Genomic DNA, 13579 nt, shown 5'->3' on the forward strand with positions numbered 1-13579 from the left:
TGGTTTTATTGTTTCCATTACACTGTAAACAATAGGAATAAGATGGGCTGACCTCGTCCAGGCGATGGTTGATAGCCTCTCTAACTCCAGGCCTCTATGTCACAGGGGCTTGAAGTACATTTCTGGTCGGCCGCTGTTGGTTGGCCCTTTAGCATCACAACTATGTGCTATTAGTTTTCACCCTCCACCAACACACACGCACTCCCCATACAACACACAATCTGTTGAGAACAAAAACTATGACAATGATTTAAAACCCTATGTTGTCAATGAAGTTTCATGGTCTTTCATCTTTTTATATTTTCTACTAAATGGATCATGGAGTAAAATGAACTGCTGGTTTATCTCTTTCTTCTCTCCAAACTTTTTGCTTGGGATTAAAAACAAAGAACATCAACCAAAGGGGAAAAAAACAAATAGCAAAAGAGGGGGAAAAATTAAAGTCAAAGACTCTAGGTACATCATATACCATATAATAATGTCTGTTATCATCAGGAATTTATTTGTTTTATTATTTTCATGTGTTTCAGACTGTAGATAATTAGGTTCTTCGTTTTAAAAGTAAATATACCAGGGGCAGCACCTGTGGCTCAAAGGGGTAAGGCGCCCTGGCCCCATATGCCAGAGGTGGCAAGTTCAAACCCAGCCCTGGCCAAAAACTGCCAAAAAAAAAAAAAAAAAAAAAAGTAAATATACTAATTCCTCTAGTATGTACTAGACATTCTTCAATGTGGTCTATACCTTTTCATAGGGTATAATAAAATATATGTAAATAATTAACAAATCAACTATTTAACAGACAGAATAATACATTCATTATACAACCATGATTAAAAGATAGTTGTTCTTATAATTTTTTCTTCCATCCAATGTAAGTACTATAAGATCATAGATGTGCATTGTGTGTGTGTGTGTGTGTGTGTGTGTGTATATATATGTATGTATATTTCCTGATGAGGAGGAAGAGAACTGCATAAAGAGTTGAAAAATTCAGTTGTTTTTGTTTTTTTAACTTTCAATCTGTTCACAGCTGCTATATAATGGGTAAGCTGGAAGGGTAGAGATTTACAAGATCTATGAGTATTAATGTGATAAATTAGGACCCAGACTGAATCAAGTGCTCTGGTAGATTCTATGATTTTTATACTTACTCTGTATTTTAGCAATTCTGAGAAACTTATCTCCTTATAAGGTTCCATACTCATGTCACTTTATTGAACATAAATACTGTATCAGATCCCATTGCCCAGATCCATTCTGAACTTCCACAAAAATTTAAAAAATGAATATACACATTAAATTTTAATTTATTACTGTCACCATCAGTTGTGTATTACTTATTAATATATCCCTAATTATAAGGAATGCTAGACAAGATCATATCAATGAAGTGCCTAGAATATAGTAAACACTCAAATACTTGGAGGAATAAATTACTATAACCTTTATGTATTTTCCTAAAATAGCAGGTTAGCAGTAATCTCCAGTTTCTTTATTCTTCCTCTTTTGAAAATATTCCTTGGTGCTTGTAAATGATTCATTCCTGTTTGAACTACTTCCTGCTTCCCTCACTTTGAAATTCTAAACATATTCTACACATTTTCTTTCTTTAGTTATCTGAACTCAGGCTTTACCGAAAGCAGATCCACTTTTGTGCCGGAATCTTACCTAAATTTGCTTCTTGAGATTACTATGCCATAGTATCAGATAGAAATTCACTCAGTGACAAGTAGTAGACTATCTAATATAAAGAAGCATAAAAAAGGGGGGTTATTTTTCTTAGATTCTGAAAGGCAAGAATATTGATATAGATGCTCAAAGATGCCAGGGCGTTCACTGCTATAGAACTCTCAGCCCTTTCTCTCTGGGCTAAAAGGTAGTTGCTACAGCTCTAGGCTTCTTCAAGTCAGGAAGAAGAGGACAGTAGCTTATTTGTCTTCAATAGGAAAAGCAAAACTTTCCTTCCAGAAACCCTGGCAGCCTTTGTTACACCACATTGACTCAAACCTTATTACATGGCAGGCCTTGCTGAAAGGAGGCAGGGGGAAGAGTGTAGGCTATGGGTGGGTCCTATTCACTCTTCCCTCATTTAGCTTGGAAACCTGCCCTGGCGGTATTCTCTTTTTTGCTTTTTTAATTTTTTTTAAATAATTTCAGAATATTATGGGACTACAAATGTTTTGGTTGTATAGATTGCTTTTGTGCAATATGAGTCAGAGTTGTAAATTGGCCCATTACCAAAATAGTGTGCATTATACCTGTTAGGGGTGAATTTGCCCATCCCTCTCCCTGCCGCCTGCTTGCTTTCCACATTTGACTACCAAATGCCCAATGAGTGTTGACCAATTAGTTCTAATTTAATAGTGAATACATGTTGTGTTTGTTTTTCGTTTTGAAATGCTTTGCTTGAAGAATGGTCTCCAGTTCTATTTAGGTTGCTACAAAAGGTATTAGTGCACTTTTATATGGCTGAGTAGTAGTCCATGGTGTACATATACCATATTTTATCAATCCACTCATGTATCAATGTGCACTTTTGTTGATTACACATCTTTGTGGATTACAAATGGTGCTGCAATAAACATTTAAGTGTGTCTGTCTTTTTTAAATTTCTTCCTCTTTGCTTTTATTTAACTCAAAATAGCTAGTAACATAAAAACATTGAAGAGTATCTCCAATACTTGATTAATCAGATAATTTTGGTTGATGACACTTGATTATTTAGTTCTTGCTTGTTTCCAACATGTCATAACAGAATCTATCATAAAACATATTTTTAACAGTTTGCAATAGGCTTTAAACCTGTATATTTAGATCTTAATCAAAACCATGATGTAGTTATTAGTTTTGACTTTAAATATTTTTCTCCTGCATAGAAGCATATTAAAACTAATAACCATAAATAGGCTAGTTATTAATTGGTTTTCAATGAAATGCCCATGTACAGCACATATACCCAGTAGTATATATGTGTTTACCCTTCACTATTCAAAATATGAATGTCTCTATGCTGTACAGTGGAGTTATAAACATATTTAACTTACATTAACTTAATCCATGAGGTCAGTAAAAAGGAACTGCTAAAAACACACACACACACACACACACACACACAATCCTATGGCAATACTACCTATTTGATGACTGCAGGCCCTTGAGGAAAACCCATACAAGTGTTGTCCCCTGCTAGCCCTCCACTCATGGTCCATTCACCTCCTCCTCTCACAGGGACAGCATCTTGCTGGGCTGAGTATGATTCTAGTGTTCAAAGATATCTGCTTTTTATACAAAATGGCCCATAAGCAAACACCAACAACTTCATATGGTCTTCAAATGAAGAAAACTCTCTTTTCTTTCAACACTGGAGTGAACACTTATCGTGATGTAAGTACAGATTCCCAATATGGCACTTTTCTAACAGCCCATTTTCTGTTGTGTGCTGACATTAGAAGCTAATCCCCCTGGATATGATGCAACTCACTGTAATGTAAATTAAAATGCCATAATGTTATCATTACAATTTAATTTCCAGTTTAGTTCCTTTCTCACATTTAGCATGGTGTATTTCTGTGACATTGTCCTGGTGCTGGCCTTCAGAATATCCTATCACTGGCCTAGAAAACGTCATGGTGAAAAGATTAGTGTGTCGTTAAGATCTGAACAAAAAAAAGCTACCAAAGGTGATCAGTTTGGGTCTGATACAAGATATGATTTTCAATTAGCCAATGGTGTGAATGAAGCGGAGGGTGACTGTTTTGTGGCCCCTGGTCCTCCCAGGAATCTACTGTGACCTCCTTTTCATGGGTTTCTAAGTTGGCAGCTACATTCTACTTCTTAAACATTTGGCCTTCACCTGACCACCACTCCGGTTCAGTCTCTATTTTTAAAAGCACCACTCTAATGCAAAGGTCCCTCCACCGAATTAAGCCGGCACTGTGAATTTTATCACTAGCTAGAACTGGTATGTCATAGAGTTTAGGTTAATTTGGGAGGTATCGATTTCCTCAGCTGTGTCTTCAAAACTTGCTTGAGCTTCTTTTAGCCATGTAGGATTTCTATCTGGGCTGTAGATGAGGGTGAAATGTCCCATGGAGCACGCCCTCAATAACTACATTCAGAAAATCGCTGGCTGCAGGCAAGACAGAAGACTTATGGATCCCCGGGGAACAACAGAATGGGCTGGCAGACGTTTTGCTTGGCTCTTCAGACTCTGTCTCCTCAAAAGATCCACAACTTTCTGCCTTCAGTAGAGAGGGCAAGTGTCACATGTTTAGAAAATCAAGAAACAGTTTGGGAAGTTCTTCATTTTCTAAAATGGCAGCCTGTACATATGTCTCCAAACCATTTCATTGTTATACTGACATTTTGGAACCCAGTTTCCTAACATGTTTAGAAGGGAATTCTGGAGTTGTAAAACATTTCTTAAGCTTTTTGTACAAAGCGTGAAATTTGCTGTACTTTTTTTCAACCGAACATTTTCTTCCATGCATTAGCACCTCTATCTTGAAACACAGTGTATATCCCCCACTCCAGGTCACTTTCCTCAGATCAAAAAGATAGGATTGTAGACCTCAATGGCCTTGGATGGGGGAGTGGCCGGAGAGGGGAGGTGTGCGGGGGCTGACGGCTGCAGCCACTACACTGCATGTGTATTTTTGATAAAAGCATTCTTTTTCCTTTGAGTATATACCCAGTAGTGAGATTGCTGGATTAAATGGTAGTTCTACTTTAGTTTTTTGAGGAATTTCCTTACCGTTTTCTATAGAGGCTGTACTAATTTGCAGTCTCATCTATCCATGTGGTCTAAGCATGCATTGGTGGCTTTCAATCCCTAATATATTTTTACCCAGAGAAATAGGAAACTTGTGTCTTTTCCAAAGATGCTTTTACAAAAACGAAAGGTTTTATCGAAGCCTCCATGGATTAGCCTCCTCAGATTACCCTATCTGAGATGACGAAGAAGAAATCACAAGTGGCCATGGTAAATTTAAGCCAGATACATGAGAATTACAACTCTTAAAATATTTGGGAGTTTTGACAAAAAAGCTACCACATTATCCCAATATAGTTTAGGTCCATGCTGTTCTAAATGTGGCATTTACTATACATTTATTTATAGTAACATCTTAAGTGCTTATTTTCAGGAGCTTTATTTATCTCATTATGAACCAGTAACAAGGACTCAACATATCAGAACCAGTTTGCCAACCTCGTGTCACAAGAAATGAATATGCTCCTCTACATTTCTTTCATTTCAGTGATAAATGCAGAATTCATTGTATAACATTTAAATTAAGTTTGATCATAGTTACCTTATATTAAAACTCGCCAAGTATTATGGTTGTCGTATATGTAGAAAGTAAGTTGAAACTTTTTCACGCTTTATTTATAATATTAAGTGCTGCTCATCCCAATCTAATTGCTAGTTTGCTTTTAGTCTAATTGGGTTAGCTGGGCTAACCGTTACATTCATGATCAATGACTAATTTCTTTTGCCTTACATAACAGCCAAAATGATAAGCATCTCATTTTTCACCTCACAACATTCTCTAGTACATTATAAGGCTAGCTATTGTTTGCATATATTACTTGTGCATTTCTTAAGGGTGAATCTGAAACCATTTTCAGAGCCAAAAATAAAAGGGCATAATTTGATAAAAATCTGATTGCCTGATAGATTGCAGACATCTGTCAGCGGTTTTGGTTTCTTTTAAAGGGCAGCCCATGGCTGACTGATGTCATAGTCAAATTTATAAGTATAATTATTGCCATATAATTCAACAAATCACCTTTATCACTGAAAACCTAAAGCTTTCACATTTCTGCTTTTTAGTCATTGAGATTTTAGGGATTCAGTCTTCTGCACAATATATTTTAATTTCAGTAGAAAGCCTTTGCTAAAATTTATGTAATTTAATGACAAAACAGAAATTATGATTTTAAGTCTTCAAGAAAATTATGTTTTGTTTTTGCATGTAGAATATAGCAACTAGATCTTTTATTATCACATTGGTTATTAAAATCAATAATTTGTTGTCCTTATTAACATTAATAATTAACATTCATAGCTGATTGACAGGTAAATTTGCACAAACAGGCTTTTTGCAGAGGTTGAAAAATGCTTCAGAAAGTGCTTACTCTAGAGGAAGCACTGCTTTCTAAGCACATTCCACTATAATCTAGCATTCAGAAACTTCAAGAAAATAACCTTTCTGAGCTTCAGTCTGTCTTTCTCATAAGGTTGCTATATGCATAAAATGAGACAATTTATGTAAATTAGTGAGCACAATTCCTGCCACATAATATGCACCTTATAACTTACGGTTATGGTATAGAAGCTTATTTTTTAGTTATTGGTTAGAAACACTTTGTGTTTAGAAATGAGAATACTAGTTTGGAGCAACATAAGAAACAGAAGAACTAAACATATTAGCCTAAAAAGATATACTTATTTTTAATGTCCCTGAATGAATACCTATGGGGTAAAAGGAATTTACACAATGATGATGAGATGAATCACTTACCAAGAAAACTAGAGGAATTACAAAGAGGTATTTCCTTAAACATTAAACAAGTATACAAAAAAGCATTTTTTTTTTTTTTGTAGAGACAGAGTCTCACTTTACTGCCCTCAGTAGAGTGCCATGACATCACAGGATTCACAGCAACCTCTAACTCTTGGGCTTAAGTGATTCTCCTGCCTCAGCCTCCCCAGCAGCTGCGACTACAGGTGCCTGCCACAACACCTGACTATTTTTTGGTTGCAGTTCGGCCGAGGCTGGGTTTGAACCCGCTACCCTCGGTATGTGGGGCCGGCGCCCTACTCACTGAGCCACAGGTGCCACCCAAAAGCATTTTTTTTTTAATTTCAAAGAATGGAGAACTGTGTATGAACTGGTTTAAAAAGTTTTCACGGGAGGCACCTGTGACTCAGTGAGTAGGGCGCCGGCCCCATATGCCGAGGGTGGCAGGTTCAAACCCAGCCCCGGCCAAACTGCAACAACAAAAAAAAAATAGCCGGGCGTTGTGGCGGGCGCCTGTAGTCCCAGCTGCTCGGGAAGCTGAGGCAAGAGAATCGCGAAAGTCCAAGAGTTAGAGGTTGCTGTGAGCCGTGTGATGCCATGGCGCTCTACCCGAGGGCGGTACAGTGAGACTGTCTCTACAAAAAAAAAAAAAAAAAATAGTTTTCACAGAGTACACAAAACTTGCAGGATAGAAGGAGAATGGATCATGAAGACCTGTCCAAACGTGCCTGTGTTGCCCTTGACATAGGGGCAAAAGGCGGAATGGAACAGATGTGTACAGGAGTCACATGGAGACCGGAGAGCAGGGCAAAGCGACCCCTGCATTTAAGGCAGCCTCACAACACATACCTGACACAAAGCACCACGGCTCCCTTCGTTCTGTTTCCTTCATTTTGTTGTTCACAATCTATAATTATCTCTTCTATTGAATTATTTACAATTTATCCCCCCCACTAAAATATAAATTTCATCAGAGTCCTTGTCTGTCTTCTTCAGAACTCTATTCAGAAATACCCAGCACTGTATCAGGCAAGAAATAAAATATGGTTCCAAAAAATCTTTAAAATGTATTAATAACTATGAATATAAGCTGAAGATTCTTCCAGTTATAGAATGGTATATCAAGTGTTCACCAGACAATTCCCTGCCACCTTCATCCCACCACATTGTCTTTCTCCTCAGAACATTCTCAGTAAGCTCTTCAGTGCACGGGCAGGACTCATCGCAGCTCACAGTGAAGCAAAGTCTAAAGCATCAGATTTTTACCTTTCAAATTTAAATCCATGTTCCAGGGATAAGAAAGAAATATTTATGAAAATCTAATTATTTGGAGGGTTTCCCTCTTTTAAGCTAAAGAAAGAAGTTATTGGAGTTATTGATGGTTGAGACCAATGGGGAGTGATAATGATGAAATCATTATTATCATTATTTATTATTTTGTGAACCTAAGTGTGAATTATATGTCCAGGGAATTAAAAGACCTTCAGATGAATTTGTAGAATCTGGAGGAATGACAGTGGCCTAGAGCCACGCAGCTCCCCTTCCCCCTGCTGTAGGAGCGTTATCTGAAGCACTGTGGGGCACACATGTACGTCATCTGGGAGAGCAGGCGGGGCAGAGGGAAGCTCCTCCTCCCCCCACTGCAGCAGCGCTATCTGAAGCACTGTGGGGCACACATGTACGTCATCTGGGAGAGCAGGCGGGGCAGAGGGAAGCTCCTCCTCCCCCCACTGCAGCAGCGCTATCTGAAGCACTGTGGGGCACACATGTACGTCATCTGGGAGAGCAGGCGGGGCAGAGGGAAGCTCCTCCTCCCCCCACTGCAGCAGCGCTATCTGAAGCACTGTGGGGCACACATGTACGTCATCTGGGAGAGCAGGCGGGGCAGAGGGAAGCTCCTCCTCCCCCCACTGCAGCAGCGCTATCTGAAGCACTGTGGGGCACACATGTACGTCATCTGGGAGAGCAGGCAGGGCAGAGGGAAGCTCCTCCTCCCCCCACTGCAGCAGCGCTATCTGAAGCACTGTGGGGCACACATGTACGTCATCTGGGAGAGCAGGCGGGGCAGAGGGAAGAGAGGCCACGCTGACGAAGTGCACCAGGAATTGTCAACATGGGAGTTCTCCTTTGAGGGATAGAAAATAACTCAATAAAAAACATGCAATATGCAAGTAGTTTCAATAGAAGGGACAAATAGGAGGTTTTCAAAGTTTACACTTGAAGAACCACTGTTACTTGCAAAAATAGTTATACTTCTAGTACTTGTGTATACATCAGTAAACACCCTCCCCACACACAAAGTTCCAGTATATTCCTGTTTAAATCCATAAGAATCACTTACTCTGAAATTTCTCAATTGTTCTTTTATTTTGAACAAGTTGGCCATTACGAGGTATTATATTGTGCAACATGTTGTGATATTTTTTATACGAGCACGGTGTTATAAATCACTGCAAAACAAGAAATAAAATCTTGGCAAACAAATTTTACGATTTGGTATAATCACAAAATCTAAGCCATCCACACATTCTCTCATTCAACAAATATTTTTCCCTTTTATCAGAAAGCAAGAGTTTTTCTAGGATTTATATTTGCAAGTTTAGCTTACATTTCATTGGTCCATATGAACAATATCAGCTCTCATAGTAGCTGGAATAGAAACTGGAAAGAAGCTTTTTCCTCCTCTGTTGCAGAGACAGAAAGTAGTTGGGAATTAGTTGTGTAAACAAGGACGTTCACTGTAATAAATAATGGAATAACCTCACCATGGTCAGAGGAAAGAAAGAAAGAAATGAGAGGAATGAAGTGATGTCCGAATTTGGGGCTACTGGCTCTATCTATAGCTCCTCACCTCTGTTATCAAGATGACTAAATTTAAGAAATTTTATTTTGGGGCAGACCTTGATAACATATGACCTCTATTCCAGCAACTCCGTCTGGAACTGAAAGAAAGCCCTTGTCATGAGAAGCTGGCTGGGTTAGAGCGTCTGTCCCTGCCGCCGCTCGCCTCACACTCCTTTCCCGTGTCTTCACTTCTCTCTGAACTTCTACCTCTTACAGAGCTAAGTCTCTCACTTGCCTGTGAGATTGGTTCACCGGGGTGAGAATGGAAATTTGAGAGGCACGGCCAATAAAGCACTAGTTAGACAGAGGTACCATCAACAACATTTGAAAGTGTAATGAGGATCTATAGAAAGACTTTTACTGTTCCATACAGTCTCTCAAAGATGTTGTGTGTTCATTCCACACATTTATCAAGCATGACACTTGTGGAGGACCACACAACAAAGTCTTTGTCCTTTACACTTCATCTTTGTTTTGGCACAATCATGGCATAGGGATTGAAAGTTAAGTCTGGATGCAGTTATTTTAATAATCTCTGGTTCTTCAAACCATAAATTAAAATAATCGAAATTCCATATTTTAGAATGAAAGGGTCTTATTAAACTAAATATCTGGATTTATTTCTTTACATTTCAAAGCCAAACATTCTTTGATACCTATTCCATATAGAATATCCATGAAAATTAGAAAAGTAATTGCTTAGTCGTCATGGACAATAAAGTTTTATTTCTAAGTCTCTTCTCTGCCCTTATAGTTACCTGCTGTGGTCCTGAATACAAATTTTAGGGGTTCTTCTTATATTGAACTCCCATTTCACAAATGTGGAAATCTGTTAATGCCATTAATCTCATATTTTCCAAACAACCCATCTAGCCTCTAGTCATACAGTCATCAAATAATTTCATGATAGTTATTGATGCAAAGGTGGCACCTCTTCCTTTCCTGTGTGTGCTTCATCTATAGCAAGTTGTGAAAGTCTGGGAATGATTTAGGAGAAAACAAGTCACATTTTATACTTAGCAATATCTCTTGACCAGGAGAGAGCTCAAATCTTTACACTGAAATCACAGTCCTCTTAATCTTGTAGTCACATGGAGTGTTCACTTTCAGAACTAAACAATTCCAATGTGTATAATTACCTCGTACTGCATAGATTTGTGTGGTACTTCTCAAAATGCTTCTCTGTGACTCCTCTAAGCTTTTGGTCAGGCAATGACAGACTCACAGCAAATCTGCTGGTAAAATTAACATCAGAAAGCAGAATTTGCATCTGGTCACCAGGCCTTTAGTCATCAAATCAGCAAATGGAACTAATGTGGAATGATAATGGGAGAGCTGGCTTTTGAGAACAGAAGACTAAAAGGGATTTTTACAAAACATGCAGTTCACATTAAAAAAAAAAATCACAAAAGCCATTAAACACTGAATGCATCTTATTTTTCATGTCACCTAAGGTTATCATCGTGTCTACCAGGACCTTCATGATTTTCATGCCCCAAGTAATGTTTCTGAGAAGTTTCTGATAACCATTTTAAATGCCAGTCATGTAAACAGTGTTCTTTTCTTTGGATGAAGCCCCATACTCTATTTGTGCATTTTGCCATTTAATATATGGGCTCAAATTGGGAGCATACTTAAAAAATAGACAGCAGTGAAATATAATCCTCAGAGCCTATCATAGAACCAATGAATGCTAAATGTGATTTTTCTCTACTGAATGCATAAACACCTTTTTTTTTTTTTTTGCATTTTTCTCCATGATATTTTGATCAAATGATTGAAAATACTTCAGGGAAAAGATGTTCTAAGATGTTCTTTCAAAAATTCAACTTAATTATATCGTTAACTTCTTTACATGTAAATTAACTTAAGTAACTAGTTCAAGTAGATATATGTGCTTCTCTCTTCTATCAAAAACTCAGCTCCTATCCATTACATTTGGCTTTATCAAAAGTACCTGCGACCCCATTTAACAAGTAAACATCTTCTAGAATTTTCCCCAATTAGGCTTTTATACTTGGAAATAATAGAATGGCTAAAACTTTTTAATTGAGTTAACCAGTGTTCAGAATGACCATCTTACCCTGAAATTATGCTCTTTTCCCTGTTTCACATTGTCTTGTGCTGCCTAACGTCTTTATTTTCTATTTTTCTACCTAGATTTATGCCTATAGATGTATGTAATTAGATATCTATTACTCTCTAAGAAGTCAAAAAGTCATATTAAAGCATCTCTAGAATTTTCTCCAGGTTTCCCTCTGGGTCTGCCCCAATCCAGATGGTCTCTTCCCTCCTTCTGGAACTCCTTGTAGACTGAGGTAGTCAAAGATGGAGAAGAAAAGTGAGTGGAAACTTCACAAGCCTCCTCTCTCCCTCACTTGCTGTGGAATTTACCAGGGAAAGATAATTCAAAAAAATCTGAGCAATGTTTTTTCCTCATGTGTGCCCTAAAATTTTGAAAAGCAATATATATACCCTGACACCAAGTTGATAACTAAAATTATTTTTATAAATGTAAACGGCCACAAAGAATGTTAACTTGAGCCTGTTACATATTATATATTGTTACAAACCAAATGTAACAGACATCTTGCAATTCATATATTGAAGCCCTAACCCCAAAGGTAATGGTTTTTTGAGGTGGGGCCTTTGAGAAATAATTAAATTTGGATGAAGTTACAAAAATAGGGCCCTCACAATGCAATCAACACCCTCCTAAGAAGTGGAAGAGATTAGAGCTTCTTCTTTCTCCATCACAAGAGGACACAGCCAGAAGTCAGCGGGTCAGAGAGTCCTGAACAGAACCTGTGCTGGTGCCCTAATCACAGACTTCTGGCCTCCAGAACTATGAGAAATAGATTTCTGCTTTTCATAAGCTACTCAGTCAGTGAGTTTTGTTATAACACCCTCAGCTGACTAAGATCGAAATGTGCTATAAATACATTTTTTGGCCAAAAGCTTATAACTGCAGGTTTAGATAATTCACTTTATAATAAATGGTATAAAGGCAGTCCTCATTATCAGACTAATCATTCTAATCAGACTTACTATCTGTCAGAAAAGTTTAACTTAATTATTAATTCCAAAAAAAATGTTGATTTATAGTCTCAAAATGACCCATTCTTCTAAATTCTAGATACAATCATAGAATGATAGAACCTCACAGAAGCATGATCCTTGCCCTGAGATGTTTTTTGATTTGGTGGGGAAAAAGGCCCAGCCACCTTCAATACCTCTTATCAAGGCTTCCACTAGACTCCTCCACTGGGAGCTATCTATGCATTGTCAGATGGCCTCTTGCTTGGTACAGCAATTAAGGTTATATCCAGGGCAGTAATATACTTTTCTTTAATAAAGTACAAAAAATGTGATTAAGAAAAAGGGAGTTGGAAGGGCACAACCAGAATGCTGTGAACTAATTTTAGAATAGAGTTCATATGTAATTTGAGGTTGTAGAAAATGATTTCCATATAGCTATATGTTCATGCAGTTGTAGGAATATTTTTTGTGATCTCAAGGGAACATGTACACCAATTTAAAGATCTTTGCTCCAAGTGGTTTTAATATGCAAATTTCTGAGCTTCAATTCTAATAGTTTCTTATTCAAGCTGTCTGAATGAATCCCTGGACATGACTTTGAAAAACTAAAACATGACTAGGGCAAAAGAATAAATTTGAGTGGAAAGGAATAAATATTGCCCTACAAAAAGCTAAGGTGACAATTTACCAAAGGATGGAAATTCTGTGAAGGCATGCCAGTTCATAATTCTTTGCTAGGTGGGAATTTATGAAAATTTGAACAAAAATTAAGGGTTCCAAGAAACTAAGTTCTCCCTTTCCAGCGATGGTGTGAATGTTGGTGCTTAGTTCACAAAATATTAAGGACAGGATATAAATTATGGATATAGAATATTAAAGTCATTTTCTCCTTCACAGCTCTGCTCTCCTCAACATTGCCTTTAACCTGAGCTTTAAGAAAATAGTGCCTGTGTGAAATAATTGATGAACAGTGTTAAGTTAGCTGCTGAGCGACTTTACAACAGGAGTAAAGCAATCTATTTTCTGCTTCTTAAAAAGAAACAGAGATTTGTTTCTTCTATTAAAGACTGGTCCTGTCATCCCTGGAGCAAATTCAAGGAGAAAATGATACTTTGTTTGGGCAGTTTATTTAGGTAAATTTAGCTGTTTTGTAACATATTCCACCTGAAGCT

The 13579-nt window shown here is 37.7% G+C and overlaps 1 protein-coding gene and 1 pseudogene across 1 annotated transcript in view; one reads left to right on the top strand and one right to left on the bottom strand.

Annotated features, from left to right (window-relative positions):
* Window positions 1–13579, top strand: part of SPAG16 (sperm associated antigen 16) — a 996461-nt gene that overhangs the window by 775621 nt on the left and 207261 nt on the right. The window lies entirely within an intron of this gene.
* Window positions 4056–4980, bottom strand: LOC128590415 (sorting nexin-24-like; annotated as a pseudogene).

The sequence above is a fragment of the Nycticebus coucang genome, chromosome 7, assembly GCF_027406575.1.
Source record: "Nycticebus coucang isolate mNycCou1 chromosome 7, mNycCou1.pri, whole genome shotgun sequence".
Classification (NCBI taxonomy): Eukaryota; Metazoa; Chordata; class Mammalia; order Primates; family Lorisidae; genus Nycticebus; species Nycticebus coucang.